General features: G+C 41.0%; 1 long non-coding RNA gene across 1 annotated transcript; it reads left to right on the forward strand.

The window, feature by feature from the left end:
- LOC138145756 (uncharacterized) lies at positions 1–26,345 on the forward strand. The gene is made up of 3 exons (XR_011164302.1): positions 1–149; positions 19,336–19,380; positions 26,014–26,345. It is a non-coding gene; the product is annotated as an uncharacterized lncRNA (long non-coding RNA).
- The last annotated feature ends 1,016 nt before the right edge of the window (positions 26,346–27,361 follow it).

The following is a 27,361-nucleotide window of genomic DNA, read 5'->3' on the forward strand; positions in this document are numbered from 1 at the left end:
TAACAATAATAAGGTGGAGTCAAAGTCCTGCTGAGCAAGGAGAGACATTGGAACTGGCAGATCAGACTTAGCCCTATTAAGTTTGATCTGGTCAGATGGAGCCACATTGAGGAGGGAGGTACAGCACATATGCTGTTTAAATGGTACAGGTAAGCTTGTGGAAGGAAGCCTTGCTTTCTCCTCCATCACCCTCTCTAACCCTGTTCTAGCTTTCTTGATGGACTCTGGAATGGAAGAGGTTAAAGCCTAATTTAAGGTCTCCAGAGAACCTTTCTTTGCACTTTCAACAGGATTGAATTTGGCTATTTAAAGGTCCAGGCAGCTATTGTTACAGCCTGAATCATGCTTCCTTCTTCAGAGTCCCTTTGAAGAATTTTTAATGTGCTAACTTGTCCAGACAAGTCCCATCCAAAATAGCAGATTCTTTCCCTCAAACTGTGTCCTTCTTAGGGCTGGCTTTGATTATAATTTACAGTAGGAATTGTGTAAGCCTAGTCTTGAAAACAAATCTAGGATGGCAGAGATAAGATACATACCAGCCGTCAGATTTGCTTGCTGTGGAAAACCAGAGGCATCATCCGATGGCTGTAAATGAAAGAGCAAGCTCTCTTTCATAAAACAGGAGTTTGTTATATGGGTGAATGTACTCTGGATTTGGAGCCAGAGGACCTGAAAAGCTTGGCTGCTTACTAGATGTGTGACCTTAGAGAAATTATTGCCCTTCTGTGAGTTGTTTCCTCTACTGTAAAATGAGGGATTGGACTAGGTGAGGGCCATTACAGCTCCAAAATCTTGGGATTTTCTCCTCCCCAACTCCCTCCCCCTAACTACCTTGTATTTAGCCACCCATTGAAAAACTATTATTTTTAGATAAATGCCTAATAAGGGAAAGAGAAGGTATGGAATATTAGACAGAGGACTGACTTTGGAGTCAGAAAGCCCTGGGGTCAAGTCCAGCTCTGGGATGTGCACTGGATGATTGTGACCTTGGGCAAATCACTTTACCTCTAAAGTGCTCCAGAAAATCTCTTTAAGACAATAAGTCACTGGGGAGTTGCCTATATGCATCCTGGGAGAGAGTTTTCACCCTGGAAATTCCCTCCATAGATAAAATTAGATACACAAAAATTAATTAATTAACATGGAAGTAAGTTGCTTCTGCTTAGGTTACTTTTTGTATGTCTCTTGGGATAGAAGATGAGTTAGTAATTTGTACTGAATTGGCATTGGTTAAGTCTTTTTTAAAAAAATATTTTAGTTTATTTATTTGGAGGGGAGAAGGCAGGGCAACTGGGGTTAAGTGATTTGCCCAAGGTCACACAACTAGGAAGTGTTAAGTGTCTGAGGTTGGATTTGAATTCAGGTCCTCCTGACTCCAGGGCTGGTGATCTATTCACTGCACTACCTTGCTGTCCCAGCTAAGTCTTTTACAATCCATAATCATTACATTATTGCTATTACTATGCACAATAAGCTCCCAGTGATTCTCACTTCACTCTGCATCAGCTCATACAGGTCTTGCCATGTCAGTTGTTTTTCTGATGAGATATTTCACATTTTATTGTATTTTTTTTTCATTCTTTCTACTTTGCCTTGTTGTTTCTTGATGTCCTATCATTAGCTTCTACTTTTTAAGGAATTATTTTCTTGAGTGAGATTTTGTACCTCTTTTTCCATTTGGCCAATACTACTTTTTAAAGAGTTCTCTTCAATGGATTTTTGTGCCTCTTTTACCATTTGGAAAATTTTTTTTTATGGTACTATTTTCTTCAGTATTTTTTTTTGGTCCCTCCTTTTACCAAGATGTTAATTCTCTTCATAATTTTCTTGCATCATTCTCATTTCTTTTCCTAATTTTTCCTCTACCACTCATCTCTTTCTTTAATTCTTCCAGGAATTCTTGTTGGATTTGGGTCCAATTAGTGTTCTTTGAGGGATTTTTTGTAGCTGTTTTCATGTTGTTGTCTTCTTCTGAGTTAAAAAAAAAATTTTTTTTTTTTTGCTTTTTGGAGGAGCAGTTCAGGTTAAGTGACTTGCCCAAGGTCACATGGCTAGTTTTTTTGTGTTAAGTGTCTGAGGCTGGATTTGAACTCAGGTCCTCCTGACTCCAGGGCCAGTGCTCTATTCTCAAATTCTTTTTTCGTTGTTTGCTCATTTTTCCAGATTATTTCTTGACTTTGAACTTTATGTTAAAATTGGGCTCTGCTTACCTGGAGTTGGGGAAGCATTGTCCCAAGCTTTAGGCTTTGTCATGCTGCTGTTTTCAGAGCCAGTTCTGGGGCTGAGCAAGTTTTTGGTGCTTCCAAGGTGGTATGATCCTGGGAGAGGTATGGTCAATGCTTTCCTGATCTGCACTCTGATCTTTACCCAAGAAGGTGTAGCAGCAAGAACCCCAGCGTCCCCAGGGTGGCTGCCAACTCGGGTTTTTAGATCTGCTTTGCTAAAGGAAAGCAACTCAAAATTGGTTAAAAAGATTACTTTAATCAGTCAAATATATATCCTTTACCTAGTTCAGGGGAAAAATGTCAGCACCCCGAACTTCCGAGTATACAGACAGAATTATCAAGACAGAGAAACAGATCAAGTAGACAGGTTTCCAAACTGTCCAACCATTATATCCATACCAAATCAACATCTGGGTTTGTCAAAGCCGGGGGGCTCTCAACAATGGCTTCCCAGAGTCTCATCTGATCAAATCACAGAACACTTCTCAAAGTGAGCCCCAAAGCAAAGCCTCACTTCAGGGATTATATAGCCTTCTCCTGGGTCAGAGAATGTAACCACCCTCTTGACCCACTGCCTAATCACACAGGTTCAAGGTGTGGGCATTCCTGAAAACCAAGCCTCCTGCCACAGTCTCCATGTGACCACATTCAGCCTATTAGGAGGCAGAGTATATTTTCAAATCAAGGAAGGTTCTCAGAGACTCTTAAGCCTATCAAAGGGCCTAGGGGCAGGGAAGATCTTTACATTTGCATTTCCATCACAGAAGGGTTCCTGGTCTCAGGTAGCCCCAAATGCTAGCACTCCTCTTTGCTTTGGAACTGTTAAATAGGTTACCCATAAAGAGGGTTAGAGTTCTCCTGGAGACCCCAAAATACCAACACACCGAGTCCTGCCAAATGAATTTGACTTCTCTCAGCCAAAGAAAAGTAAAGTTTATTAAAAGTTCACTTGTATTAGACAAAGTAAACCTGTACTAGGTCATTCTATGGTGCTCTCACATGGAGAGAAGAATCAGATATACAGAAGGTTGTGGGAGGAATCTAGGGGTGATCTATAGGAGGAGTTGGGGGAGGTTCTTCAGGAGTCAGATGAGGTCAATGAATGATTAAGAGTGGGAAGTTGCTGGAGGCTACTTGGAACTGACAGACAATTGTGGGCTAGGTCAGTTCAAGGGTGGATTGATGAGCCTATCAAAATATCAATGGGTGAGAAGTCTAATAAAAGAGGTCTGGGCCCAGCCACAATGTAAGGCTTATTGCCTTATGCAAATGCCTCATCAAATGGGATGATTTAATCAGAGTTCAAGGTGGGAAGGTGGGGGGTTCCCAGAGCTTGTACCTCAAGGACTCAAGGACAGCTCAAGGGGACTCCAAGAGCTCATACCTCATCAATCTCCCCTCAAACAAATGGGATCCAAAATCCTTTGGGGTAAAGGGCAAAGGTCTCAGCTTCTAAAAGTGCTTCCTGCTGGCAAGGAGAGTAGAGCTGTCCCTGCCTCTCTGTGTCCCGTTCAAGGGGGTCAGACTTCACATTCAAGGGGTCAGACTCTGGAATGTGGATGGTGCCAGGTCCAGTGGGCTGGAGAACTTGGATTCAGTCAGAGATTTGCATAGCCTTAGTGGTCATCTAGAGGTTGATGGCTTGAACCCTGGAGGAGACAAACCTGGCAAACAAAGATCAAACAGGCACCAAAAAAATAGAGAAAGGACAATTTCCCTGGTAGGAATTAAAGGTGACTATGGCAAGGCCAAAATACTGTCAGATATCCCTTTTCTTTCCAAATTGCTCTATGGACATTTAGCACATGGAAAGCAATAGCAGCCACAGAATCTAATAGCTTTCAAAAACAGGAAGTAACTCTCAAAGCCTGTTCTCTCCTTCCATCATCATAGAGAGTAAAAGCTTTTTTCCTAGATTGGGTAAAGCTGGAGTGGTGGTCAATTTAGTTTTCAAAGTCTCAAAAGTTTGCCTAGTGGTCCAGGCCCCACTCTAGACAGAATGAGTCAGGGCCTTGAGTAGCAATTAATGGTTGCAGTTCCTCCCAAGCCTTGGGTTTAATTGGATATAAACCACTCTGGGGTAACACTTTAGGATCTAGGAGTCAGACAAATGCTAGCATGGCAGAAGTAGCTCACCTAGGAATTTCCTGATCCCAACTATTGACTCAACTATCTCCCATACTTCTGAGGGAACATGGGGAGATCTGGGAGGCTTAACTAGAGAAAATTGGCTTCCCAATTTCACCAACAGGTCCCTTCTCAAAAAGGGGACAGGATAAGAGGAGAGCATAAGGAAGGAGTGTTCAAACAACAGATCCTCAAGTAGGCAGGGGACTGGCTATGTCTGGAGACATCCCATAGTTTTCCCTTCCATGCCCCTGACCTGACTGGTCAAGAGGAGCATAGAACCAATGTGTTAGAGCAGAGAACTTAGCCATAATAAAGTGGGTAACCTTGCCTTCAGCGTTGATGCTTGCCCAGGGCTCAGCAAGGGAAATGGAGAAGGTAGGAGCAATGCCAAGCCCCAGGCTTTCCCATTATTCCAAGTCTTGAGAAGACTGGAGGACAGGGTACTGGGAGGTGACTCTGCCACTTTTACCTTGGTGACCATCCTTCCTCCCATGTCCCTCCCGGGCAGATGGGCACAGTTCTAGAGGCTTCTCCAGTAATTGGGCCTGAAGTATTTAGGGTCCCATTGCCAATTTCTTCAGTTTCCTCCTAATATCTGGGGCAGACTGACTAATAAAATACATGTTAAGGATTGCTGCCCCTTCTATAGATTCAGGATCTAAATTTATATACCTTTTAATAGCTTCTATAAGTCTATCTAGGAAAAGGGCAGGGTTTTCTTGATTTTTTCTGAGAAATTTCTCTAACTTTCTGATAATTACTTGCTTTTGAAAAGCAGTTCTTAGGCCTTCCAATAGGCAAAGTACCATATGGTCTCTCTTCTCCCTATCCTCCCAGATTTGATAATCCCATCCTGGGTCACTAGTGGGAACAGCAGCTGTTCCTGGGGGGTATTTTCTGGGGTCATTGCTAGCCAAATGATCCCCAAATTTTTGGGCTTATTCCCAGATTCTCCTCTTCTCCTCCTCAGTAGAACAACAGGTAGAGAAGAGGATATGCAAATCACCCCAAGAAAGGTCAAATTGCAGGGATAAGTCCCAAAAGCCTTCAGTAAACTTTTTTGGGTTTTCAGAGAACTTACCCAACTTTTCTTTAATTTGATTGAGATCCAAAATGGAGAATGGGACATGCATTCTTGTTGTCCCACCTAATTAGATAGCTGCTTCCCTTAAGGGAAAAACCCTGAAGGCCATGTGGGGACAGAGGCTTGGGAAGGGAGATTCAAAGTCCCACTTCCTGTGAGAGAGTGACTGGGGGGTACTGTTTGAACTGGATCAGACTACAAGACTGAGGGATACAGCTGGCAAGGGGGAAGGTCAGCTGGCATCTGAGAAAGGGAAGAGGTCAGAAGAGGAGATACCTCTATGACTGCCTTGGGGGTAGGGTCTTAGGCCTAAGTGGGTGTTGCCTCAGGGGGAGGAGCCACAGAGGGAGGCAGCTCACTAAGACCAGTGGCTGGGACCTGAGCAGGGGTCCCTGAGGGGGGAGGGACCATGCTGGAAGAAGCAGGGTAGGAGATATGGATGGTGTAGGAGGCAGGAAATGAGGGTGTTTAGCCTAGAGGAAAAGAGAAGGGGAACCAAGGGGAAAAGGGTTGGGGTACAGCAGAAGGGGCTGGGAGATCTGCCTCAGTGACTTGAGCAGGAGTTGCTGAGAGGGGAGGGGCTGGGGCTGAAGCCATAGGAAAGGGGTCATTTAGTTGGTCCCCATTGCCCCTCTGTGGAGGGGCTCTAGCTTCAAGTATCTCAGTCTTTCCTGAGAACCTTGTTCTGAGAAAGTTCAACAAAAGCCATTAAGTAGGCAATTTCTATCCATCTTCCTTCTCTGTGACAGCATGATTCTAACTGCAAGAGAGTATTCTCTTTTAAAGTCCCCAAAACAGGCCACGATTGATGGTCTTCTAGGGAATATGTAGGCCAGTGTTGCAAAAAAAAACAAAAACAAAAAAACCAACTTTTCCTTTTTAAGGTCTCCTGAGAAACTAAATTTTTTCCAATGTTGTAAAAGACAACCCAAAGGTGAACTTTTGGGAGCTACAGGCATAGCTCTGGAAATCCCTTCTTCCATAAAGGAAGGTTTGAGAGTAAGCCTCAAAAAACAAACAAAAAAACCCCCCACAAAAAAGTACCTGAAGTTTTCCCAGTTCCCTAGTGCTGATAATTGAAAGAATATGGCTTATACTTTCAGATGGGGTATCTGTCCTTGTCCTCCATTCTTCAGAAGCTGAGCACATGTCCATGTTCTCTAAAATAACCAAACAGGACTGAGAACCTGAGGTCATGCCGAGCATGAAACAGCCTCCTAGCTGTCTGAGGTAATGGGACCTGACAGGTCAGGCCCCCCAAAACACACACACACACACACACACAACCCACAAAACAAAAACAAAAAAACCCCTGTGTTTCCAAGGTAGTAGAGAAAGACAGAGGCTTATGTACCTTCCAGTCCCAGCTGGAGAAGAGCTTGAGATTAGCAGTATCAGGGAACCATAAAAATGAAGAGGTTACCCATAGAGGGTTAGGGTTGCTGTGGAGACCCTAAAATACCAACACACCAGGTCCTGCCAAATGAATTCTACTCAAGTCTTCTCTCAGCCAAAGAAAAGTAAAGTTTATTAATAGTTTGCTTGTATTGGACACAGAATAAGTCTGTGCTAGGTCATTCTATGGTGCTCTCACACCACATGGTGTGAGATGGTGTCTTATACACAGAAGGTTGTGGGAGGAATCTAGGGGTGGTCTAGAGGAGGAGTTTGGGAAGGGTCTTCAGGAGAAGTCAGATGAGGTCAATGAGTGATTAAGGGTGGGAAGTTGCTGGAGGCTACCTGGAGACTACAGACAATGGTGGTCTAGGCCAGTTGAAGGGTGGATTGATATTTTGATAGGCTCAAGGGTGGGAAGTCTAGTAAGGAGGTCTGGGCCCCAACCACAATGTAAGGCTTATTGCCTCATGCAAATACCTCATCAAATGGGATGATTTAATCAGAGTTCCAGTGTCAGGATGACCTGGAGATGAATCCCAGGCTCAGACACTTAGCACCCACCTTTGTGCAAGTTACTTAACCCCAATTGCTTAAAAAAAAAAACAATTTAAGCAACTCTTTCATGTTTTGATAAGTGCCTTTCTTCCCTAAGGGCCCTATAACTTTTTATCCAAGACTACTAGGTTAAAAAACAGTTTACTCTCCTTTGGTCCTATAGTTCAAAGGAAAGAATATATAGTGGATAAATAAACTACAGTTTACCTGTAGGTATCCTCTGCTGGTTTATATGGGCAGTAGTTAGCAAGGACCCTGAAAGTCCTTGAAATAGCATATTGTGGATACACTTTGAGAAGCCACTTAAAGGCTGCCTACACCCCAACACAATCATCCTTAAGGCTTATCAGCACTTAGCCTTTTCCTTCTTTGTTGACTTTGTCTTCAGTTCAGAGTCTCTGAACTGGAACTAGGAACATTTGCAACCTGGATTATGTATCACAAACTGAATTGGATCAGTTTTAAAGTTTGACAGCCCCCTGTGGGGGAAGAAAGACACCAGAATGCTAAGAAGTCACTGCTAAGGAAGCTTCCCCTCACTCCCACAAGAAATGGGTCATTTGGTAAAGAATCCTAACTACTGCTTAGTGGGAGGAGGGTGAGGGGAGAAGTGGTAACAAAAAAAAGAGATAGCTGCAGATAGCTGGGAGGTGTGCGGGGGGTGTGCTAAAATGGAACTTGAAGTCAACCCTCCCCACCAAATTCTCAAAGTATCCTTTAGAACTGGAAGAGACATTAGAAGGCTATGGAAGCCAATCCCTTCATTTTATAGATGAGGAAAACTGAGGCCCCAGAGCGTTACAAGTGACTGCCCAGCATCATGCAGCTATTAAATGTCTTAGGCAGGTTTTGAACTCAAGTCTCTCTCATTCCAAATCTCACCCTCTACCCACTGAACCACTAAGGGAAATGATGGCCTACAGAGAATAAAAGACTTGCCCAAGGTCACATTGGAAGGCTTACTCAGTTCTTCCTAAGATTAAGGCTGAATTGGAATAGAATCAGATCAAATTCACATCACATAGAATCACAGAGTAATAACACAGAGTTAGAAGGGACCTTAGAGATAGATAGCCTTGGCCACTCTGCTCATTTAACACTAACTTAGAGTCACAGATGGAAGGGACACAAGTTTCCTAGGCCAGCTACTGGACCTCCCTTGGCTTCTGCCTTCTGGCACTTTTATTTAAAAAAGCAATTCTTCATTAATATATTTTATTTGATCACCTTCATTTTTCTCCTCCCTCCCCTACCTAGCAAGTCATTTCTCATAGTGAAGAATAAAAAAGAATGTGGGAAAAAGTTGTTCAGCAAAACTAACAGATCAACTGAGTCTGGGAGTATTTGCAATTTTACACTGAGATCAGAAATATGCTGTGGCCAGTTCTAACCACTTTTGGAGAGTCAATTGTTAAATTTTCAATGTGATCATTTATCCCCAAGAAATCAGCAGTCACTCCCAATCAGGGCTTGGTTTATTATTTGTGATTGTCTAGGCTTACGTGTTAACAATGCAGATTAACCTTGAAAGTGTGTGTGCATACTTTTTTCCCCCCTGAGAGAGTCCAGTAGTTAAACATTTACCAGCACACCCCTGCAATGCTCTATAAACTTTGCTTGGGCTCAGCAGGAGTGCAGTAAAAAGTTCAGGGAATGAATTCATCAGTAGCCTAGAGGCCTGATGACTGCAGGCAAATTCATAAAAATAATAATAATAACTGGCATTCGTATAGTGCTTTATGGTTTGCAAAGTGCTTTATAACCCTTATCTCATTTGAGCCTCCCAACCTCTCGATTAGTGTCCCAGGTCTGCAAAGAAAGGAGGGTAGTATAGTTTTTCAACTGCCTTTCTGGGCCAGACATTGTCATTATAATTAGACTAGCACTTTCAGCCAGACTGTAGAAATTAGGCTCCTCCAGGGGCCCTGGCCTCCCAGAGCAGAGGTTCCTGGTCTCATGACTCAGGCCAGTTCTTCACTGCATTGAGTACTATGTGGCAGACTTGGACTAAGGACTTAGGAAAATAAGGCAAAAACATGGTCCCTGCCCTAAAGGAGCTCACATTTTAATTGGGGGAGAGAAACATGAAGATGAACAGGTACATATGACTAGGTACACATAGAGTAGGCAGGTACAATGAAAGCTCTGGCACACTTTGACCCTAAGTCCACCCCACACCTGAAGGTTTGGTGAAGGAGACAAATAGAAAAGACAGAGTTTTAAAATGGGGAACCAACTTTGGAGAGTCAGTTGGAGTTTAAGCAGTTTCTAAAAGCAAAAACTGGGGACTGGCTCCTAACCCCTAGCCTCCTCCCACTTGAAATGTTTCCATCCCCTTTCCTGGACTAGAGGTTGAGGAAACCTCCTAGGCCTGCGACATTTAGGCCTCTGAAGATGCCAGTGTAATGGGAATGCAGATTTGGAAGATCTTCCCTGCCCCTAGGCTAAAGTGCACCTGAAGCCTGGGGTGGGAGGCTTGTTTTTCAGTAGATACTTCTTGATTGGCCAGTGAGTCAATAAGGTTGTTACATTCTCTGAGCCAGGAGAAGGCTATATAAGCCCTGATGTGTAGCTTTGTTTTGGGGGGCTCACTTTGAGAAGTGTTCTGTGATTTAATCTGTATTCTGAAAAGCCGTTGTCCAGAGCCCTCCCCCTCCCCCGCTTTGAAAAACCCAGATGTTGACTGGGTATGGATGTAATGGTTGGACAATTCGGAAATCTGTCTACTTGATCTGTTTCTGTCTTGATAATTCTGCCTGTATACTTTGAAGTTCGGGGTGCTGACCTCTTCCCCTGAACAAGGTAAACGATACATGTTTGACTGATTAAAGTAAGCTTGTTAACCCCTTTTGAGTTGCTTTCCTTTAACAAAGCAGATCCAAGAACCTGTGGTAGCAGCAAACCCTGAGGACGTGCTTGGGGTGCTTGCTGCTACAGCCAGATCCCTAAAGAGACCAAGATCCTTAAAGTATACCATCACCCCATTTTCTCATAGCATGGCCCAGGGGTGGGGAACTTTGGCCTCAAGGCCACATGTGGCCTTCTAGGTCCTTGGGTGTGGCCTTTTGATTGAGTCCAAGTTTTATAGAACAAATCTTTTTATTAAGGGGTTTCCACACCCCCTGGTCCAGGCTTTAAGGCAGGTGTGAGAAGCAGGAGAGACAAAAACTTTTGGGGAAAAGATAAACATTTAGGGAGGCCAAGATGGCCTTCATCAGAAATGGAAATACTGTCTTCCTTTGTCCTTTACATTATTACAGCTCCTCCCCACAAACAGGCCTCCCCTTTCCAAAGGATGATTATGGGTAGTTGGAGGTTAGGGTGAGGAAACAGGAAGTGCGTTCATTAAGTGCTTACTATATACCAAGGCCAATGCATGTGCTAGGGATAGAAGTACAAAATCAAGGACAGTCTTTGGTCTTGGGAGCTTACATTCATAGATGTACACACATATATAATTTTTATAATTACATGTACAATTTTTTTTTAAAAGCAATTGGGGTTAAGTAACTTGCTCAAGGTTACACGGCCAGTTATTTCTGGGTGTGGTGCTAAGTGTCTAAGCCTGCATTCGATCCCAGGTCATCCCAACTCTGGGGCCAGTGCTCTTACTTGCTGTGCTACGTGGCCGCCCCTCATCTACAACTTTTAACATCATTTTTTAATTTTGAGTTCCAAATTCTCTCTCTCCTTTTCCTCACCCCTCATTGAAAAGTTGGCAGGCAATTTGATATAGGTTATGCATGTGCAGACACGCAAGACATATTTCAATATTGTCATTTTGTGAAAGAAACCACAGACCAAAAAACAACCAAACAAAAAAACCCAACCCAAGAAAAATGAAGACATTTGTTTTTTTTTTTAAAGTATGCTTCAATTTGCATTCAGACTCAGTCAATTTTTTCTCTGGGGGGTGGATAGCATTTTTCATCATAAGATCTTTGGAATTATCTTGGATCATTATATTACTGGGAATAGTTAATTCATTCACAGTTGATTATCATACAACATTGCTGTTACTTTATACACTGTACTTCTGGTTCTGCAAGAAGCATACATTCCAATGAGGGAGATTGCACATGTAATGGAAGGGTGACCTAGGAAGCGTACTTTGGTCAGAAAAGGGATGTTGAGCAGGATGACAGGGGAGAAAGTGACACACCCCATCTAGGACGATGCAAAGTGAATTTTCTCCTGGTTTATGGTTCCAGCTCTAGAAGAGGAGAGAGGAAAGGACACACAAAGAACAGAAATGAGATCTCCCACAGTTGCTTCCCCCAGATGTAACTTGTTCCTTCCTTCACTGGAACCAACCTGCCACCAGCTGACTCCAATTCAAAGTTATGGCACAGGCAAATGAATCCTGGATTTGGCAGTGTCTGAGGACCTATATTTGAATCCGGACTCTGCCGTTCACTACCTTTGTGACCCTGGCCAGTCCACTTTCCCCTCTGAGCCTCAGTTTTCTCCCCTGTAAAATGAAGGGTTTGGATTATGACCTTCCAGGTCATTTCCAGCTGTAAATCTATGACCCTCTGAGTACCACCCTTGGACAATTGCCTCCTCTGGGGTAGGGGCTCTGTCAACCCTCCCTATGAGACAGACTGAGCTGGGAAATAATCCTTTGTCTGCAATAATCTCCTTTCTCCATCAAATGCTGTTGGGTGCCACCTTTAAAAAAAAAACAGGCTTGCTTTAGAAGTCTTTCTGAATGAAGAAGACGAATTCATACTAATCAACCCCTCTTAATTCTGTTGCCTCCTCTCTGTTAATTATTTCTTATTTATCCTGTATATAGTTTGCTTTGTATGTATTTGTTTCTATGTTGTCTCTCTGATTAGATTGCAAGTTCCTTGAGGCCAGGGACTGTCTTTTGCCTCCAGGGCTTAGCACAGTGCCTGGCACATAGGTACTTAAGCAATGTTTGTTGATTGACTATATGTATGTATGTATATGTGTGTTTGTGAGTGTGTATATATGTATGTGTGTGTGTGTTCTACTAATCCCACCCAGACCCACACATAGCTATTTATAAGGGATCATGAATAAATAAGTAAAATTTTTGTTTTTCATAGACACAGTTTCACTTTAATGTATGTATTGCTACAAAAATTGCTAATATTTATAAAAAGGACTTTAATGCTTGCAAAGTATTTTACGTGTATTATCTCATTTGATTCTTACAATGGGATACATGCTATTAATAATCTGTTTTACCAATGAAGAAACTGAGCTAAAAATGATAAAGGAGATTCCCACTTTCTGACTGTCTGCCCAGTGCTCCATCCAGTACACCAACTAGATGCCTTGGCACAGTATAAGGAGCTGTGTGGGAAATTCCTAGTGTGGAAAGTCCTCCCATTAATGCAGATTGTATCCCATTTAAGACTTTAGTAAATCCTGGGAACTTGCAAGAAGCAATTATTGGTCAAGTGACTTGCTCAAGGTCAGAGCTTGGATTTGAACCTAGGAAAGAATGCTAGGATGAAGTTAGAAGATCTGAGTTCAGCTATCCAGGTTCTTCAAGGTTCTGTACTTTCTATCTGTGTGACCCTCTCTGGGCCTCCATTTCCTCATTTGTAAACTGAGGGGGCTCTAGATTGGAGAGAGGAAAAGGGAAGAAGTGGGGGAGAGAAGGAGGGAGGGGTGAGAGAGAGAGAGAGAGAATCTAAGGTCCTCCCTTCCAGGTCTAAGCCTATGATACCATGATGCTGACTTCAAGTCCATTGCTCTATTTACCATCCCATAGTTTCTTTCCATGCCCTCATAAATATGCCTGTTTGTGCAATATAAATATAAAATACCTTTGCCTATGTTGCTGAAGGATTTGTGATCCCTGGAAAGCCATGATCTTATCCGTGTGGGGGCTCCCTCTAGTGGTGCAAGTTAGAACATTTTCAGATCTTGTGTAATTTTTTACCTGAGGTCCCATTAATTCTCCAGAAAGGAACTAGCTAATAAGATTAAATCCTTCCTCATTTTGTGGATGCTTGCATTCCTGAGGCACACTGAGGGTGTCCATCTGTTCTATCTCACTATTTTTGAAAATCTTAGCGTGCTGGACAAAGGGTCAGAAGGATCTTCCAGTTCTCATTCTGTTGCTTATCAGTAATCAGTCAATAAACATTTTATTAAATGCCAACCATGTGCCAGGCACTGAGCTAAGTGTTGTGAATACAAATACAAAAAAAGAAAGACAGTCCTTTCCCTCAAGAAGCTTACAATCTAATAGAAGACAACACATAAAAGAAAGCTAGAAAGCTAGAGCTTGGAATCTAGAAAACCTGGGTTCAAATTCTACTTTGACATTGCAAAACTTATGGCAGGGCTAACCTAGCTGTCTTGCACTATGTTTGGTGTCTGTAATCTTATGCCTTTCTTCATTATGTGTAAAGGATATAATTTTGCTCCTTGGTGTTCATTATAAATTAATCAGTATTGCTTGCTAGCTATATTAATAAGTAAAGCTTTTATTGCTGTTAGTATCTTTGTATACTGAACTTTTTTTCCCTCCTTTCCCAGTAGATTCTCATATTTAGAATTTCAAGGGCAAAAAAAAATGTTTTTCAGTCATGTCCAATTCTTTGTGATCCCAGTTGGAGTTGTCTTGGCAGAGATGCTGGAGTGGTTTGCCATTTCCTTTTCCAGTTCACTTTACAGATAAGGAACCTGGGGCCAATGGACTTTTTACTTACTCATACAGCTAATAAGTATCTGAGTCTGGATTTGAACTCAGATAGATAAGTCTTTCTGACTTGAGGCCTCGAATGCCTGCACCACCTAGATGCTCCCCCACCAAAAAAAAAACCCCAAAACACAACAATCCAGTTATCTCTATAAATCCTTTGATTCCTTACTTGAGATAATAAGCCAATGTCATGCTACTGACACTTGCCAGATAATTAACATGCCTCCTATAAGTCTTAATTGTCGATTGTTTTTTTGTTTTCACTCCTTAAATCAATGAGATCATCTCCCTGGCCTCTTTTCCCAATAATAGCTTTATAGATAAGTTTCCATTTGGGGCCAAATGGGTCCATAGTACCAGTCATTATAGAGGAGACCTGGAATATCTCCTCTTGTTAATCTTGAATAAAGCCAAACTGAGGGATTTTTATTTGACCCTAGAGGCAATAAGGAAATGCCAGAGACTCCCATTTTCCAAATTTTCCTATTATTGTCAAATCACCATCATCCTTCTAGTCACCCAGGCCTGGGTATAATCCTTGACTCAAGGGTACAATCTGTTATCACACCCTAGCATTTCTACCTTCTCAACATCTCTTTTTTTTTTTTTTTAAAGCAATAGGGGTTAAGTAACTTGCTCAAGGTTACATGGCCAGTTATTTCTGGGTGTGGTGCTAAGTATCGGAGCCCGGATTTGATCCCAGGTTATCCTGACTCTGGGGCTGGTGCTCTTCTTACCCACTGAGCCACCTGGCCATCCCTAAGCAATTGGGGTTAAATAACTTGCTCAAGGTTACATGGTCAGGTGTTTCTGGGTGGGTGCTAAGTGTCTGAGCCTGGATTTAATACCAGGTCATCCAGACTTTGGAGCTGGTGCTCTTATTGTGCTACCTGGCCGCCCCTCAACATTTCTTATTTAAATCTCCTCCTTTCCCCCTGCCACAGCTGCCACCCTGGTACAAGCCTTCATCATCTCATGCTTATACCATTGCAATAGCCTGCTGGTTGATCTCTCTGCCTCAAATTTCTCTCCTCTCCAGTCTATTCTTCACTCACCTACCACTCACCATCCTCCACTCACCTACCTACCTGAAGCACATATTTGACCATGTCCCTCCTCTACTCAATAAACTCCAGTGGCTCCCTGTTAACTCCCAGAACAAATATAAAATCCTGTTTGGCTCTTAAAATCTGTATAACCTGGCTCCTTACTACCTTTCCATTCTTATTTACTCTTCTTCATGTAATCTAAGATCCAGTGACAGTAGCCTTGCTGTTCCAGAAATGTGTCACTCAATCTTCTGACTCCTTGCATTTTCACTGGATGTCTCCAATCCCCAGAATGTTTTACTTCCTCATCTCCATCTCTGGGCTTCCCTGGCAGACTGCAAGTTTCAGTTCATATCCTACCCTCTGCAAGAAGGTTTTCTGGCTTCCCCTCAATCCTAGTGCCTGTCATCTGAGATTGCCTCCAATTTACCCCATCTTATTTGGACATAGTTTTTACATGTTGCCTCTTCTGCTCCTTGAGGACAGAGACTTTTTTTTTTTTGCCTTTCTTTGTAACCCTAGTGATTAGCTCCACCTGGTACTTAATAAGCATTTAATAAATGCTTATTGACTTGACTTAGCATATTCTTCATCCTTAATAAGTGTTTGTTAAATGATGAAAGGAGAGAGAGAAAAAGAAAGAAGAAAAAACCTACTTGATGCTAAATCTAATACAGCTATCATATCATTCTCAACCACTCTCAGTTTTTCCTCTTCTCCTGGCTACATAACTCTGCTTTTTCCAACCAGTCCTTTTATGGAATGTTTTCAAAACCCTTCTCCATTCAGGTCACCCTTCTCTGGACACTCTCCAGCTTATTGCTACTCTTCCTAAAATGTGTCGCCCAGCACTGAAAACAATGCTCAGGTCTAGTTCTCTTCATTTATAAAGAATAAACAGCATACATTTTCTACCTCCTCTTCTCAGGGTAGTGATTCTGAACTCATCTGAGAAATGCAACTCTTTATAGAGAATGAGGTTGAAAAATTAGGCACAATTAAAGCTGTTGCACCCACCTAGGTGGGAGAATTCAGACTCATAGTTGAGAGCTCCTAGATTTAAGGGAAAGAAACTGAGAGGACAATCCTTTTGTTTGTAGATAAGTAAATTGATTCCCAGAAAAGTGAAATGACTTGCTTTAAGAAGACATATGGGTGGCAACTTTCCCCTGCACTACCATGGGATTCTAGGGATGGCTAATTCCTACCCACCCTCTCTTCAAGGCTCAAAGGTTGAAAGTCCTGACATATTTTCAAAGGCAGATCTGCCAAGGTGGAGTTTGTGCTGCTGGTAATGATAGGCAGTTTCTCCTGTCAATGTTCATGGCAGGCACCTGTTTGAAAGTAATTAACTTGAAGAGCCCTCCCCTGAAAGCAGTTGTTCATCCAATCAGACTCTTCTTTCATTGTGCTAATGGCTCCTCAGGGCATTTGGAAATTTACCAGCAGAAAGCTTAGGATCCAGAAAGGTTACTACACCAAGGAACAATTAGACTGAGATTGAGTTAACAGAAAAGTCTGTCTTTGCAAGCCTGTGGTATATGATAGACTCACTGATTTTAAAGGAAATATACAATGTTAGCAATTAGCTATGATGCCAGAAATAGCCATAAATAGGTTTAGTTTACCTGTGATTTTTAAAAAATGCTTTAAAACATCCTATACTGAACTGCTTATCTTCCCAGTAAGGGTGGGTGACAAGGGAGGAAGGGAATGAATCTGGAATTCAAAGGTTTAAAATCAAATATTCAAATATGTATGTATATATATGTGTGTGTGTGTGTGTGTGTATACTATTATCAATACTATTTTACATGTAATTGGGAAATAAGATATACAGGCACTGGGGCATAGAGATCCACTGGAAAAGTAGAAAGAGGTATGGGAGAGAGAAGATTGGAGAAGGGGATATCCTGTGGGACTGCTATTTGGCAGGGGGTGGGTAGGGGAAAAACGGGGAGAAAATTTGTAACTCAAAATCTGGCAGAAATGAATGATGTAAATCAGAAGTTAATAAAGCATTTGAAAAAAAAATAAAAAATGCTTTAAAAAGAAAAAAAGTTTCATTCAAACATTTTTTAAAGTCTCAGAAGAGAACAGAAGGAAGTTCAGAAGCAAACAGAGGCAAACAGGACAGCTTTGAAAGTAACATGTTAAATTTATCATATGCTTTAAAAAACAAGTTATGCCTAATGGAAATTCACATTTTCACATATAATTATCTTTTTTTCTGTTCTATTTAATTAATGGAAATGTTCTCCTTTTGGGGTGTTCATTAAATTCAGAATAACAAATTAAAAATAATAAAGACTTCAAAATTGCACCTGAGAACCACCAACAATTTTTGGGAAAGAACAGATCTTCCTATCCAATTCTCTAGGGAGTCCTATCCAGTCCAAAGGAGATAGAGCTGTGCTGAAAAATTTAACTTATAGGATTAAAACTGACATAATGTCAACTCTCTCTTTGGCGAATTAATGACCAAAGAATTGACTGATGTGGTAATGGAGGAGCATGGTAGCATGGATGTTTGCAAAAATCAATCTGGCTTTGAGATGCTCTATTACTATGTGATAAAGCAGGAAGAGAACCGCTGCTGGAATCATGGAGCTTAGGTTCAAGTCCTAACTCCAGCATTTACTATTTGTGTGGTCTAGGGCAAGTTGTTCTACCTTTCTGGACTTTAGAGTCCTCTGTAAAATGAAAGACCTGGACTAAATAATGGTCCTTTCCAGTCTAACATTCTGTGGGGTTTTTTTTCAGCTACAGCCTCACTATCTATGATGTTTTATGTTATGTCACATTAACATTACTTTGTACTTCCTAAGGGAACATCAGTTAATAAAAGAGAGAGGACTCCCAGAGACAAGCTATCTGGCAAGGTAAAACCAACATGGCACTCTGCAAAGAGCACTGATTTTGTGGTCAAAGGACCTAAGTTTGAATCTTGCCTCTTCCGCTTACTGCTTGTGGGACCCTGGATATGTCATTCAGTCTCTCTAGTTTTCTCATGTGGAAAAGGAAAGAGGTTGGACTATACCAATAAACTCCCTTTCAGCTCTAAATCTACATAAATGTTAGCTATTATTATTTTTACACATTCCAAAGTACCAATATATCTGTCACTCACTGAATCAATCAATAAACATTAATTAAGGACCAGGCACATAAGTTTTGGCACCTTTTAAAGCATTTCCTTTCAGACCACTGGTAAAAACAATGTTAGGCTCCAAATTTGGTTACTCAAAACTACCCTGGTACTGAATAATAAAGCCAAATACCTTTTAAGAGACACCCCTGGGTCTACATCCACTCTTGGTTGTGGATATTTCATCTGGGAGACAGAAAAAGCCATAGATACTGGGCATAAGCCCGTCCCTGCATTTTGCATCTGTGAAAACTGACTGAGGTCCCGAGAGGAGAGGTAGTAAACCGCCAAGTTTACACAGGTAGAAAGTAAGGAAAAGAACTAGGAGTCAGGTCTTCTCATGTAAAACCCAGCTAGGTTTAGTCTATAGTACGCTGCATAAGGAAGGTCCCTTAGGGACACACCATGTATTTTGTTCTTTTTTGTATCGCCATTGCTTAACACAGTAGGTGGCACATAGTAAATGCCCATCACCTAACTTTGGACTGATTGAGAATATGGGTTATAATTTCTAGGGAGCAAGATAGATTAGGCTAGGAAATAGCTATATGATTGATATTCATCCTTTGAATCTGGAGATGATAAAAATTAGTCCTTTCATGCTGTCAGCCAGGTGAAGCCTACCCCCTGAAAATGCAGAGGAGTCCAAGCTGAGCTGAAAGCAGAAAAGTCTTATTAGGAGGAAAATCAGACACTAGTACTGAGTCCCCTGGTGCAAGGGAGCCCACAGCCTAGGAGAGGCAGGGAAGATTTATGCTTGGGGAAAAGAATAGACAATCTTTCTCAGGAACAGGTGGACATAAAAGTGGGATATTGTGCAGGAACAGTTGACCACAAGACTGGTTTGGGCCAGTTTGGGGTGGGGGATGTGGAGAGACAGTTCAGCAAGGTCTCCCAGCAAACACCTGCAATGACATCTAGGAGTAAGACTTTGGCTCACTGTAGGCTCCTGATTGGCTCCTTTCAGCAAACAGGCTTACTTGAAAACAGACATATTACTCTCAGGGGTACTTCCACAACATATATCATCTCATTTTAGTATTATTCTTATTTTACAGAGGAGGAAACTGAGGATCAGGTCACAAAACTCAGAAGTTTCCAAGGTAGGAATAGAATCCAAGCTTTTCCTCACTCACTCTAGGTCTAGTTCCTTTAATACCTTCACACTGGTCAGGATAAGGATTGGTTCTATGATTTCACTTGAATGTAGAACTCCCTGGTGAGAAAACTCCTCCCAAAACAGGTCTGCACTTACCTGCAATTTATAGCCTAAGACAGAAGTGTCAAACATGTAGCAGGGGTACATGGGGCCCACAGTACTCATGATTGCAGCCCACACCAGATTAACATGTAATTGGGAAATATTTAACAAAATAAATAAAAATGCAATAAAACATAGGTAATGTTAATATGTGATTTTCTAAGTTAATGTGCTGCCTGAGGGGATCCTTTAGGAGGGCTTTAGGTTTGCTTGTTTGTTTGTTGTTCTTCCTCTAGTTTGGAAAAGAACCAATGATATCTTGATTTGCTTGTGAATTGGATTTAAGTGAGGCAGAGTTACCAACATGAAGTCAGCCTCACTCTCTCTTTCAGAGGCATCTAAGTCCTTCCCTTAGGTTTAGTAGCCTGTTTCTATTTGAGTTTAGTATCATCTGCCCAGGGCAGATAGAGGTTAAATGACTTGCCCAAGCTGACATAGCTAGTATGTGTCAGAGGCAAGGTTTGACACAGGAATATCTGGCTTCCATGCCAGGTCTCTCTCACTGTACCACACAGCAATTTGAACCCTTCTGTGGCTATGCTGACTTCCCTACATTTATAAACTGACTGCATTGGTTTCCTCTTTTTTAAAAAAAACCAAAAATTTATTTATTTACTCTTAGTTATCAATATTTGCTTTTATAAGATTTGGGGTTCTAATAATTTTCCCCCTTCTCTCCACTTACCTCTCCCTAAGATAGCATGCAATCTGATATAGGCTATACATGTATGATCATATTAAACATATTTCCACATCAGTCATGTTGTGAAAGAAGAATCAAAACATTGGTTTTCTCTTTGAGAGGTAGCAAGCATAACTCAATTGGGCAGTTAGCATTTGAAAGGCTTTAGGTTTTTGGCAAAGATCCCCAACCTTTACACAGTTGTGCAATCTGCCATAAGGCTGTAGCAATACCAACCCCACCTTGTCAAAGAACTGTTTGACATGTATTTATTATTTTACTTAAAAAATTCAGATATCTGGGAGTTTTTCAGAAAAAAATGAAAAAATCTCACTAGTGAAAATTCCAGCCTTTTATGCTTCGATAGCTGAATATCAACCTCAGTTGTAAGGAGCCAGGCTAATCCCTGGCCTGGCTTAGCAGAAGGCATGGTCATTGAAGGAGACAGTGCAAAATTGAGATGGAATGAAGTAATACATACTTCTGAATCCTACCAACTACTTTATGTTTTGAAGCTTTTCAAAATCAACAATTTCAACAAACACAGTAGTATAACAGTAGTTTTAAGTTACTATCCTATGTTGAGTCTTCGTAAATGAAGTGCTTTTGAACCTTTTGTGTTTAGTATTTCTTATTTATAGAGGAAAATATAGCTTTCCTAAAACTAAACCTTGAAGAAGAAAAAAAAGGAAGCATTACCCTGTAGCCAGTTTGATAGTGGGCCTCTTTCTCTGAACTTAAATATGTTAGCCCTTAGACAAGAGACTTGGGGTCTATCCCTGGCTCACACCTGAAGCCTTTGAAGTTTGGTAGGACCCACCACTGCTGGTGCTCTTCTGGCATGGCCTGTGAAAAGCCAGGGTCATCCTTGCACTATGATGAGGCATAGGAGTAAGGCTTCAGAGGAGGATTGTTTTAATTAGCCAATTAAATTTAATTTTGCTTTGAAAATCTTGTGACATCCCTTGAGATTAAATGAAATTCTCTGGACTATTATTGCAAAAACAGGATTGGGAAAGGGACTCTCACCTGGTTCTCTACCCAGTCAACCCTTCCCCCATCCTTTAAGACCCAGCTCATATCCTATTCCATTCTCTAAACCTCCTCAAATTTGCCATCAGGAAGTACTTTTTCTTTTGTCTGAACTTGCACAGCCACTAGAAGAGCCTCACTAGGGAGTCTGAAGACGAGTTCTTGGCCTGGCACTACCCCTGCCTAGATATGTTGGGTGATCATAAGCAAATTAATTTCACCTCTTTGAGCTTCACTTTCCTCCCTGAGATAAGGGCCTTGAAGTTCCCTCTACCAATAAAAGTGGGGACTCTTTGGTAATATGGAAATGTCAGCAAGATAACTCTCTAAGCTCCTTTTCAGCCCCGACATTTTAGGATTCTCTGAGCTGTAAAACAGGGATAATAACATGTGTCCTGCTTACTATACATAATTGCTATGAGGATCAAATGAGATAATGGCTGTGAAAGGTTCTATTAACTTACCATATAAATGCTCTATTACTTTACTATATAAATGTAGGGTTGCAATGGGAAAGCAGTTCTGCAATTATCCTTTGTACGTTTCCTATGATAAATGATCATATACTACCGTGTTTCCCCGATAATAAGACCTATCCCGAAAATAAGCCCTCCCCTTACTGTGTAAGATTCCTCTAAAATAAGCCCTCCCCCGAAAATAAGCCCTATTGAGATTGCTACTGTAGTGAAGGTGATCCCCTGTATGTACGGTACCCTCTGTATGCACCGTCCCCCCCCCTCCCCCCCCGTGAAACGCACACTCCAAATGCACTCCAAGCTGCATCCAATCAGAGCTGCAGCAGTGAGTGCGTCATCCTGTTCTTCCCCAGTGATTTGCTTATTGAATAAAGGTACATTTTTTTGTTCACATTTACCTGTTTATTAAAATTGCTGTCAATGTTCATTAAAATAAGGCCTCCTCTGAAAATAATCCCTCTGGTGTTTTTCTGTCAAAAAAAATAATAAGACAGTGTCTTATTCTCGGGGAAACACGGTACCTTATATTCCTAGCTATGTGACTCTGGGCAAGTCACTTAATATCCCTGAGCCTCAGTACCCTCATCTCTAAAATGGGGATGACAATATCTGCAATGTATACCTCACAGGGTTGTTGTGAGGCAAATGAAATAATGTGTGATGATGATGGTAAAGCATTTATTAAACCCTTATGGTGTATCAGGCACTGTGCTAAGCTCCAGAGGTTAAATTGCAAGTAAGCAAGATAGTCAGTGCCCTCAAGGAGTTTATATTCTAGTAGAGGAAGATTCATAAAGAAGAGCTGGGGGGGGGGGGGGGGGGAGGAGGTAGGGGGCTAAATGAGTAAATTGCTTTGCAAACCATACAGGGTTATAGAAATATACACTATAGGGGTGGCTAGGTGGAGCCGGCCCCAGAGTCAGGAGGACCTGAGTTTGGTTCTGGCCTCACACACTTAACACCCACACACACAAAAATTAGCCGTGTTATCTTGGGCAAGTTACTTAACCCCAATTGCCCTCCAAAAGGCAAAAAAAATTTATGTGTATGTGTGTATGTATATATATATATATATATATATATATATATATATACACACACACACGCACACACTATTATTATTGTTATTCACAAGGTAAGTTCAGAGCTGTAATTTCCTCTAGACACCTCCCCTGGGGGGAATCTCCTTTTATCAATGGAGACAGAAAATCCTTTCCAATTTATAATCTAAGAGAGTTGCCTGGGCACCTAGAGGTTGTTGACAAATGTCAGGAATACATAAGGGAGCAACAGCTCAGTATGAGTTATCAAGTCATAGTAGTTAAGACCTAAAGGGTTCAGGGGGATAAGGCAGCTCTGAGGCACCAAAATTTTTTGTACTACAGTTGGAGGCCCTGTGTTCTACTCTTAATGGAAAGATTCCAGGACTGGGAGTCAAAAGACTAAAAAGTTCTATGTCTTGATTCTAGCATTAACTTAAAGAAACATAGTAGTTAACCTGCCTCAGTTACCCCCAAGGGCAAAATGAGGATAATGTTACCTGTACTACCTATCTCATATCACGTGATACTGATGAGCACTAAAATGGGACAATATTTAAAACATTTAAACCAATTTACATATATATAATATTTCTCTCCAATTACATGTTAAAACTTTTTTTTCAACTTTTGAGAGACAGCATGGTATAGAGCGTAGATTTTTAGACTTGGAGTCTATGTGAGAGACAACATGTTGTAGTGGACAGATAGATGACCTTAGAACTCAGGGAGTTCTTAGAGTCCTGGGTAGCCACTTCTAGGCCCTGGGGTGGGAACAGCCATGAAGTCTGAGTTCTCCATTGCCTCACATATACCACCCCATCTCTTTCTCAGAGAACTTCACTGCTTCTAGCCTGCCTGCCTAACCCTTGGCAGTTGGTCAGCAAATGGTAGTGGTGCTGAAGGGGTGGCATCATCACTGGGGTTGTTCCCCTATTTATTTACAATATGAAAAAAAAAAACAACTTAGAAACAACTTTTGTGTTCAGTGGTTGGGGTTTAGCTGGGGGGAAAACCAAAAACAAAACATGGTATGTGTTGAGGTAATAGAATATGGAAACAAAATGGAAACTAAATAAACATTGGGAGATATGCAATGTGAAGAAAGAAGAATTGGAGTATAAACATTGGTTGACTACAGGAGACATACAGTACCTAAATTGCGACTATTGTTATTTTTAAGTTTTGTATTATGCTAAGATAATGTTATTTAGAAAGTTTTTTCATCTAAATAGTTCTATTCTTTATTTTTTTTACCTTATTTTGTTTGTAATTGTTGAGATGGTTAAACTTACAATTTAAAAAAAAAAAGGAAAAATCATTGGGTGTTCCTAGCCTCCTTCTAGGATGGTCCAAGCAGGAAAAATTCTATTTCTGATAATTATACAAGGTGAGATTGCTGCTTTTCTAAGAATTTGTCCAACTTAAACTATGGTCAGGCAACTTTTTTGACATAGAATATAATTGTTCATTGTTGTCCTTGCCTTATTAATGGGTACTAACTGTGTAGAACAGCTTATTTGTAAAGAAAAAAGGCTAGCAACAGTACTGATCAAACTTTTTTTTCTAAATAGCTTGTACAGTGAAGCTTCAGTACCTACGCTTTGGTAACCATGACCTCTGACAAAATTCCATTTCCATGATACGAGAAAGTCTGCATGCTGCATCACGAAAAATTTTGCCTAATAACATCTATTTGGGAAGGGGGAGTGAGAGAGACTCTAGGGTAGCTAGGTAGCACAGTGGATGGAGCGCTGGGTTTGGAATCAGGAAGACTCATCTTTATGAGTTCAAATCTGGCCTCAGATACTGACTAGCTGCGTGACCCTGTGTAAGTCACTTAACCCTGTTTGCCTCAGTTTCTTTTTCTGTAAAATGAGCTGGAAAACAAACCACTCCAGTATCTTTGCCAAGAAAACCTCAAAATGGGATCACAAAGAGTCAGATACAACTGAACAACAACAGGGAGTGGGGAAGTTTGACCTGTGATTTCATCAGTATGGGAAACTCCTATATGTGGAAACTCCCTCCAACAACTCCTAGGTAATATATAAGCTTAGAAGAATTGCCTGAAGCCCTGGAAGGTTGTGATTGCTTCATTCTACCATACCACCTCTCAAAGGGGGTGTACCATTTATGTCCCCCTTCAAATTATGTTCAAGTTTTAAAGGGATTTAGAACTATTAAGAGTGTATTCTTCTAGCTCAAAAGAGAAGATAGAAGAGAGTGAGATGGGCTGAATGCCTCTTGATTAATTAATTGATAAGGGATAATTGTAATTAACAAGATCTGCCATGGACAAATTAGAAATGTAGCATGAGGTATAATGCATTGTTAGTGCTTTATAAATGTTTTTTCTGCTATCAGTAGCAGTTATGTTAGAATTATCTTTTGCTTTTATAAAACTGAATAATTTCCAGGACACAAAAGGGATTTTTTTTTTTTAAGATTAATCTTGACGTACCAGGCACTGCCAAATGCTAGAATAGATAGATGGACTGTATAAGGAACAATACCTCTACAATGCTTGTTTAAGGATCTGATCTTTGATAGAAATAGTCTAATAAAAATGCTAACCACCCACCCACACATCCACTCACCTAACTATAAGTCCAAGCAACCATCTGTCCACATTCTCCATCAAGCCACTCCTGATCCTGAGGCAACTAAGTGATGTAATGGATAGAATGTTTGGCATGGAGTCAGGAAGACCTGCATTCAAATCCCACTTAAGACACTTACAGCTGTGTTACTCAGGGCAAGTCACTTAACCTTTGTCTGCCTCAATTTCCTCAACTGTAAAATGGGGCAGCTAGGTGGTACAGTGGTGCCAGGCTTGGAATCAGGAAGACCTGAATTTAATTCCAACCTTGGATACGAGCTGTGTCACGCTTGGCAAGTCACTTAATCCTCTTTGTCTCAGTTTCCTCATCTATAAAATGAGCTGGAGAAGGAAATGGCTAATCACTCCAGTATCTTTGCCAAGAAAGCCCCAAGTGGGATCACAAAAGAGTCAGACATGACTGAAAGCACTCAGCAACAAATACCACCAAAGATGTAGTGAAGATCAAATGAGACAGTAATAAATGCTCAACAGTGACTGGCACATAGTAGGTGTTTAATAAATGCTTGTCCCTTTTTACCACCCCTGTAACACCAGCTAGAAGAGGGAAAAATGAGATTACAGATCAACTAGTTCCTGTTTGCCTTCTCTGATCTTCATCTTTCTCTGTTCCTTTGCACAGGATGCACCCATGCCTGGAATACACTTCTCACAGCTGTTTTGTAAGAGTCCTGGTTACCTTTCAGAGTTAGCTGAAGCACTGCCATCTAGTGCCTTTCCTGGTCCCTGCCAGCTTCAAGGGCTTTTCCTCACCAAATGATTTTGTCTCTATTTTGTACATACTTTTAGGTCTACAAATAATCTCCTCTAATAAAATTATAAGCCCCTTCAGAACAGGAATTCTTCCATTTCTATCTTTGCATGCTCAGTGCCCAGCACAATGGCTGACACTTAGGACGCATTTAAATGCTAATTGACAGCTTTGAAAAATCTAAAAACTCTGTTAATCACAAATGTTGTTGCCTAGTCATGTCCTATTCTCACCCCATTTGGGATTTTCTTCGAAAAGTTAGTGAAGTAGGGGCAGCTAAGTGGCATAGTGAATAGAGTACTGGCCCTGGAGTCAGGAAGACCTGAGTTCAAATCCAACCAGGACCTGAGTTCAAATCTGGCCTCAGACACTTAACACAAAAACTAGCCATGTGACCTTGGGCAAGTCACTTAACCCCAATTGCCCTCTAAAAAGCAAAAAAAAGTTAGTGAAGTGGTTTGCCATTTCTTTATCTCACTCATTTTACAGATGAGGAAACTGAAGACAACAGGGTTAAAGTGACTTGCCTAGGGTTGCACAGCTAGTTAAGTGTCTGATGCCAGATTTGAACTGGGGAAAATGAATCTTCCTAATTCCAAGCCCAGTGCTCTATCTATCCACTTCAACACCTAGCTGTCCCAGATCACATCCATAGGACTGATGATAAAGCATGTTACCATCCTGCTGACACAGAGGTGATAGACTCAAGATGCAGAATGAGATCAATGCTTTCAGACAGGGACAAGCTAGGAATTTGTTTGACTATATGTATCGTTACAAGGGTTTTGCTTTTCTTTTTTCTTCTAAATGTGAGGAGATGAGGAAGAAGAGAAAATAAATGGTTAATTAATGTTTTTTTCACTTTACTTTTCTTGTAACATGGTTAACATGGAAATATGTTTTGGATGATTTCATATGAATAATTGCTACCACTTTTCATGCCCTCTCCATGGGTGTAGGAGGGACAGGAGAGAGGAAAGGAACCCAAAACTTAAAATAAAAAAAGAATGTTAATAAATAAATAAATAATAAGTTTGTTTTAAAAAAAAGCAATGCTTGTTAAATGAAAAAAAATTAAATATACAAAATACTTGATAATACTTTTAAAAACACATAATCAATAGTTTTATTGTGTTTTAAAATGTATTGTAGTAAAGATGAAGGCTTAGAAAAAGGTCAAAGGAAAAAAGGAAATACTTTTCTTTCTCTAAAGTAAAGT

This window comes from Petaurus breviceps, unplaced genomic scaffold (assembly GCF_028583685.1).
Source record: "Petaurus breviceps papuanus isolate PSGF00001 unplaced genomic scaffold, PetGlider_PUasm1.0 90750, whole genome shotgun sequence".
Lineage (NCBI taxonomy): Eukaryota > Metazoa > Chordata > Mammalia > Diprotodontia > Petauridae > Petaurus > Petaurus breviceps.